Source organism: Globicephala melas, chromosome 12, assembly GCF_963455315.2.
Source record: "Globicephala melas chromosome 12, mGloMel1.2, whole genome shotgun sequence".
In the NCBI taxonomy this organism is placed as follows: Eukaryota; Metazoa; Chordata; class Mammalia; order Artiodactyla; family Delphinidae; genus Globicephala; species Globicephala melas.
Window position 1 is genome coordinate 61,110,679 of NC_083325.1, and position 7,463 is coordinate 61,118,141.

A 7,463-nucleotide genomic window follows, 5' to 3' on the forward strand; every position below is an offset into this window, starting at 1 on the left:
ACACCTGTCGTTTACAATGATGGGGACGCTCTAGCTCTGTGGAGAAGCACTGCCATGCAACTTTGAAAATTAGATTCCATATTTTCTGAAACACAAATTCTAATTTAGTATATTTTGTATACTTTCAAAACCAAACAATCCAAAACCCACCAAACGGAAAATTACTCATTTCAAGTTTCACTTAGATCTTACAAAACCCTAAGCCCTTTCTTATTCTTAGTTGTTATTAGACTAAAGGTAATGGTGTTTTTGGTCAGACTTGAAGAAGGATCTGACTATTTGGGAGAATAAAATCTGCAATATCTTTCCTACTGGAAGGGTCTGTTTCATAGAAAATTCTCTCATCCTTGGTTATTTAGCCATTCACCTTACAGGAAGACTGGTCCAGATGCTAACTCCCTTTTGACTTTTCCTGTGTGCCTCTTTAAAGAGTTAATTAATCCAGTGATATAAAGGAGAACCCACAGAAAAACACCTGTTAAATAGCACTTGGAGTACTAGAATTAGTATTATTAATTCACATGCCAAAGTTTTTCGTGTCCTTATAAGATCCAGGGTGTGTATCAGGTTCCCAATCTATAACCTCAAACCAAAGATATTTTTGAATTACCTCATATAACAGCATCATCAAATTAAGGGTAATGGTAGGGAAACCCATCATTCACAAATGAGAATTCCCAAACTGAAAAACTTTCTTTAATTAAAAAAAAAAACTGCATGCATGGAAAGCAAAATTTTATGTTAAGCATATGTTGAGAAAATAAGCAGCTTGTGGTTTATATAAAATGTGTTGAAATGTTAATGTATACTGACATCACCTACTCCTTCCTTATGGAAGTGGGACCAAGGCAGTAATTTTTCAGAAATAAATAAGATTAACTTACCTTAAAGCAAAAGAAACTCATCAGAAAGTTTTCTTTCGGTGCTGGATAACTTGGGTGAGGGTGTGGGGAAAGATGTATCACACTGAAAAGGAAAACACAGTTAGCCTCTGATCTGGACCCATCACCCATTGTCTTCCTTTCTCGTTAAAAGACTTGTAAAGATGACCTCTAAGAGACGTTTGGTCTGTAAAAGTGAATGGTTCCAGTTCTGGCTTTTTTGTCATTGATCCCTGTCATCTAAATTAAAGATTTTGGGGAACTACGTCAAAAGTATCCAGGAGTCCCCCGGTTAAAGTGTCAGACAACATAGCTTTTTATTATATTGTAGGAAGCTATATTAACATAGGCCCAGGTATGCTGTGTCATCTGCATATGTCAGAATGAAAACCAGACATGTAAGAAATGTCCTCATGTAGCCAAGTGGTAATCTCATGAAAAGATAGAATCATTTTTATAGAATGAGTTCTGCTGTTTTGAATGACTTTGTGCTTTTAGAAGCATTTGTTAAAATATTTACATATTTTTCTACAAGCTTTGAGCCCACATATTTCAGAATATCCTATTGATGGAATTATTTCACTCAGTGTGTATTTTAGAAACAGAACGCAATGGTCTCACGTATCTTTTTGCATTAATTTATGGATAACACGCCTGACCCCTGCTCCCCACCAATACTCAAGTGCCATGTAGGAATTCTTTCATATGTGGTAAATATCTTAGTATTTTGCTGACTGGAAAAGCAGTATTTTTATACATAGCTTGCAGGTAAACCATGGAGCCTTGTGCATCTGATAAATGTTGAAATGAATGGAAAGTTAAGATAGAGCATGTATACCACGTAAGTAATGTTAATAGTGTCCCCTCAGAGCTAACAAGGATAAGGTTAGATTCTGCCAATTGCCATTCACAGATTTTGAAAGTATGCTTGTTTAGCCAAAATACCATTTAACAATCAGTTCCTTTAAGAGGAAACTTTTTCAATGAAATAGTACCTGTTCAGTTTCCTTGTATATCTCAGGGTCAGAAGAAAGGAGGTTTTTCCCCAACTCTGAAACATTCAGACTTTCTTTTATTCCTTTGATCAGCCTTTTAAACAAGCAGGACAATAAGCTCCTTATTTCTCATTGTCGTAGGATACCTAGGAATATATATCTGATGATTAAATTAAAAAAAAATAAAACTTGCAAGCAGACTTTTTTCTCTTAGAAACGTCATTGCTTTCTGGAGGCAGAAACAATTTTACTTTTGAACTTGAAGGTTGTAGATCAAGGCAGTTTTACACCCTTGATGTATGCAAGTTATATACAGCTTGTCTCTGCAGATAATCACATTTTGTGTGAATTTTAGAATTGTTTTGTTTTGGGAGTACAAAGATTGTCAAGGAATATACTGTAAGTCTAATTTACATACATATCTTTCAAAACCTTGTGGATTTTTTTTTTTTTTGAGGCATGAGGAGCAGGTAGTGATGAGTTTTATTCTGAATGCTTTGATTCTAACCCCATTCTTAACTCAGATTTTACATATTAGGTATTGCTCACTTGTCACCTAAAAAATAAGAGTTGATGGTTATTTGTTTGCTGCTGTCTCTAAGCTCCTTGAGGCAGGGACCATATTTGATTTTCTTATATTCCTCAACACTTCTGGTGCCTTACCATATAGAAAGTACTTGATAAATATTTATTGGTTGAGTGATCAGAGAACACGTTTTGAAACTCTAAATCTATCCAGATCACCAAAAACAAAGGAAAAGAAAAAAGCATCCCTGCCAGTCCCTTGGCAAACTCAAATGTATTTAGGTCTGTGGAGCTGACGCTAAGATTGAGGTCTGCACCCTCCTTGGGGAGGAATTTGGACCTCATCTGAAAAGGGGCAACAGGATGCCCAAGGCAGCACCCTCTTCTGCTACGTACTTCCGGTTTTGACTGCTTTGGAACTGAGCAGAGCATGTGGGGGAGTAGGGGGTCTCTCTAAGCTCTGTTGTGGTATCCCTTCTGTCCCCCTATCCTCCTGAACACCAACCCACTGGCCTCTGATCCCTTGACGGGGAACTCTCCAGCCTGGAACCTAACCCTGCCTTGACTGTCTTGGGCCCAGACAGGGTCCACCAATCTTTTCCCTTGTGACCCTCAGATGGTCCTGCTCTTCCTGACTGGCATTTTTCTCCAAAGAGGTAGGAAGCTTCTCCCAGTAGAAGGTTGTCAAGCAAGACATTTCTCTGGGGAGCTTGCTTTGGAGTTGAAGAGTCTGGGACAGAATCCCTCAGGATGTTCTTAGGGCTGATTTTGTCTTGAAGATTTGATGGTAATTGTCTGAATGTTTATTACCTCTCCTAGGAATAGTTCTGTGTTGTCTTGGTGTGCTGATGCCACTCCAGCAGGGCCCAGGAGGCTTGAGACCTTGAGCTGAACAACTTAATTGTTTCAGGAACACTAGTTAGGGACAGGGTATTTATATTTAACAGTCAAATGACTTTTAAATCATTAATAGAATCATCAACAGAGCGGTGAATTATGTGACTATGAAATATTCAACTAAATAAATCTCAAAATAATATTAAACCTATGTATTATGTAAGAACTGTTATCTCTTTTTTAATTATTGAAACATGATTCCTTTACAGTCAGTGCAGCACAGAGGAAAGAACAGGATTTTGGCCTGGGCACAGGACATTTATTGGCCATGAGACTTTAGATAAACTAATCTGAGTTGGTTTTTCATGTACAAAATGGGTATTATAGATCTGCCTACTTAGATTGACTTGAGATAATAGATATATAACACCTGATAAAATGTCAGGCAGTAATAAGTATCAAAGAAATAACTATTATTCACTCCCTGAATTCAGTCGTCTTATCATGTAATTCTGTCACACTCCTGATAGCTTCTGAAATTCCAGGTTTTTTTAGGAGAAATCAGGTTAAAATGAACATCAAGAGGAGCCCTTAAATTATACATAAAATATTAGTTTCCTCAATAGTTGAGCGCCTGCTATGTGCCGGAGAGTTCTAGGTGCTGGCGTTCAGCAGTGAACAGATAAAATCCTTTACCTGCAGCTGACATTGTAGTTGGGGAAAACAAACAACAAATAAGTAAAATACATTGAATATTAGTGATAAGTACTGAGGAAAAACAAAGGGAAGGGAGATGATTTGATGTTAGATTAAAAGAGTGATACAAATCAATATTACTATAATTTAAGTTAATACAGTTAAAAGGACATCACAAAAGAGCAATAAATGAAATAATAAAGATGCATAATGGCAAAACTAATCATATCCCGCCATACCATTTCACTCCCACCTCCCTTGTAGCAGCCTGATGTATCCTTATTCCTACAAGTATGTATACACAAACATTACATACAGGGTTTTGTCTTTTTCTACAGTTACTCTGCAACTTCTAAAATGTAATGTATATTGTGAGCCCCTTACAAGTCTATACATATATAATTGCTTTTAAATTTCTTAATATACACACACAGTTTTATATAAAATGAGATTTTTTGGGTGGGTCAGTTTGCTTTAAATGGGATCATACATATCCTCTGCATCTTTTCTTATCCAACAATGTATGATAAAAATCCCTCCAAGTCTGTCTTACAGCTCTTACTCTTTTCAGTGCTGGGTAATACTGTATGATGATGAAGAGGTTATTAAACCTCTTCCATATTGATGGGCATTTACTTTGTCACCATGTTTTTACTATTATGGTAACTGTGCCTGTGCACATATTCATGACCATGATGGTTTTACTTCTATGGAATAGATTCCCTGGAGTAGGATTGCTGGGTTAAGGGGTATGTCGATTTAAAATTTTTAAATAAATGTTGACAGGTTGTCTCCCAAAAAGGCTGGGACAATTTATATTTCCATCAGTAAATATACAAAAATACTGTTACCCTTTATACCCATTAGCAAAAGCTGTTGTAGCATTTAAAAAAAAGAAAAGGAAAGGAAGAAAAGCCTGGTGGTGGGTATAGTGATTTCGCAGTGTTTTTTTCTTTGCATTTTCATTACTACTGTAAATCTGGAAAACTTTCCATATGTTCTTTGGTCATTTGGATTTCATTCATAATTTACTTATTGTATTAGTTTTCTATCTCTGCATAACAAATTACCACAAATTTAACAGCTTAAAACTGGACCCACTGATTATCTCATGGTTCTGTGGCTCAGAACTTCAAGCAGGCTTTGATTGGGCTCTCTATTTAGTTTCCAATAAGGCTGGAATGAAGGTGTGTGCCAGGCTGGGCTCTTAGCTGAAGGCTCTGGGGAAGAATTCACTTCCAAGCTCATACATGTTGGCAGAATTCGCTTCCTTGGGATTGTAGGATGGTTGCAAGATGGAGGTCTCTGTTCCCTTGCTGACTGTCAACTAGGGTTGTTCTCAGCGCCTAAAGGCTACCCTCCAGCCCTTGCACGTGGTCCCCTCCATCTTCAAAGCTAGCAGGCATTCATCGAATCCTTCTCATGTTTTGACTCTTTGTTTTCTGCTACCAGCCTTTTTAAAGGGCTCATGTGACTAGGTTAGGTCCACCCAGATAATTTCTGTATGTTAAAGTCAACTGGTTAGTATCCTTAGTTACATCTGCAAAGGCCCTTTGCCCTGTAAGTGTAGCATTATCATAGGAGTAACACCAGGGGCAGAGATCATGGGGACCATCTTAGAATTCTGCCTACCATAAATATTCATATTTTTATTTGTACCTTTATATTCATTTTAACTTTTATTCATATTTTTGCTCATGTTTCTATTGTGTTTGTCTTCTTATTTAGTTTGTAGGAGCTTTTTGTATATTAAGCCTTCCTACTCTTGGTTGCAAACATTTTTTTCTAACTCTTCTAAGCTGTCTATTAACCACATTAATAAGTACTTTTTCCATAGAAAACTTAGCCATTTGGATTTCACTTTCAAGGTGAATTGCATATTTGTATTTTTAAATTCACATTTAAAATTTTAATTCATTTTTATTCATTTTTATTTTTCATTTTTATTAATATTTCGCCCATATTTGCAGTCTTTAAAAAAATTATAAGTGCTCTTTGTGTAATAAACTCTTTCTCTTATTATTTGCAAATTTTCTCCAGATCTTTGATTTGTCTATTGACCATATTTATAATATCTTTTCTCATTCAAAACTTTATATTAGTATATATCCTATATATTATTTTATTTTTCAAAATACAGACATTTGTGAATATATAAACATTTTGAAGTATTCTGTATTGTTTAAGGTCTTCACCCCTGAGTGGCATGTATAGTCTCCTGGAATGGCTTCTGCATTTTATTTATTTATTTTTAATTTGTCTACTCCATTTGGAATTTGTTTTTGTATACAATGCAAGCTATGGATGCAACTTTACTTTCTTCCGAGTGAGTTGCCAATTGTTCTAGCACCCTTTATTAAATAAACTATCTTTTCCCAATGAATTGAAACACCAACTTTGTCGTATATTAAATTTTCACATATGATGAGATTTACTTCTCAATATGCTATTCTGTTTCACTTCTAGTTCTCTTTACATATGGCAGTATCATATGGATTTAATTACAGTGGATTTCTATTCTGTTTGTGAACAGTGGTTTTATAAAATGATCAGGCAGAACATTTTCCTACCCCACACGCCTGCCTACTGTTCTTTTTACTACTTTTCTTGGCCATTTGAATTTTGTGATCACTTTATCCAATTAGGGGTTGAAATTGCATTAAATTTTCAGATTAATTCTGGGAAATTTGACATATGATATTGTCTTCTAAGAACTAAGAAAATTGTATAATTTTCAGTTTGCTCAGGTCTTGTCTATAGCTTTATAGTAAGATTTGAGAGTTTTCTTCATTCAAGTCTTGCGTCTTTTTTATTAAATGTATTCTTATTTCTTAGCCTTTTGGTCATTATTGTGAATGGATTCTTTTTCCCATTTGCATTTCTAAAGGCTTATTATAAATAAAGGAAAAGCCTGTATTTTTTTCTGTGTACTTATCTTGTATACAACTTTACTATATATACTTGCTAAATTTTCTCATTAATTTCAGCAGTTTTCACTAGAGTCTCTTGGAATTTGTAGAAATATAATGGTGACACAAAAATAATTCAGCGTTTTTTGCAATGTTTGACAGATTCTTTTCTAGAATCTTTATTGTCTGTAAACTCCATCATAGTGTTGAGTGATAACAGTGATAGCAGGCATCTCTGTTATTGATTTTAGCAAAAATAGTTTGAGTATTTAGTTATTTAGAATATTTGTGTTGCTACTTGGTAAATAATATTTATCTTATTTAAATACCTTCTTTCCTGTTTTACCAAGAGATTCTGTTAGGTGTAGCTGCTAATTTTATCAAATGCCTTTTCAGCATCTTTTGATGTGGTCATGTGTTCCTTTCTTTTAATCTATTAACTAGCTGGATTATGTGTGGAGTTGCTGACATGAAACCACTCTTTTCTCCTTGTAATAAAGCCTGCTTGGTCATAATGTGTTATTCTTTTCTTATAAATCAGTATTCCAGTTGCTAATCTTTTATTTAGAACTTTAGCATGAATGTTCATAAGTGAGATTAGTCTGTAGATTTCTTTAGTG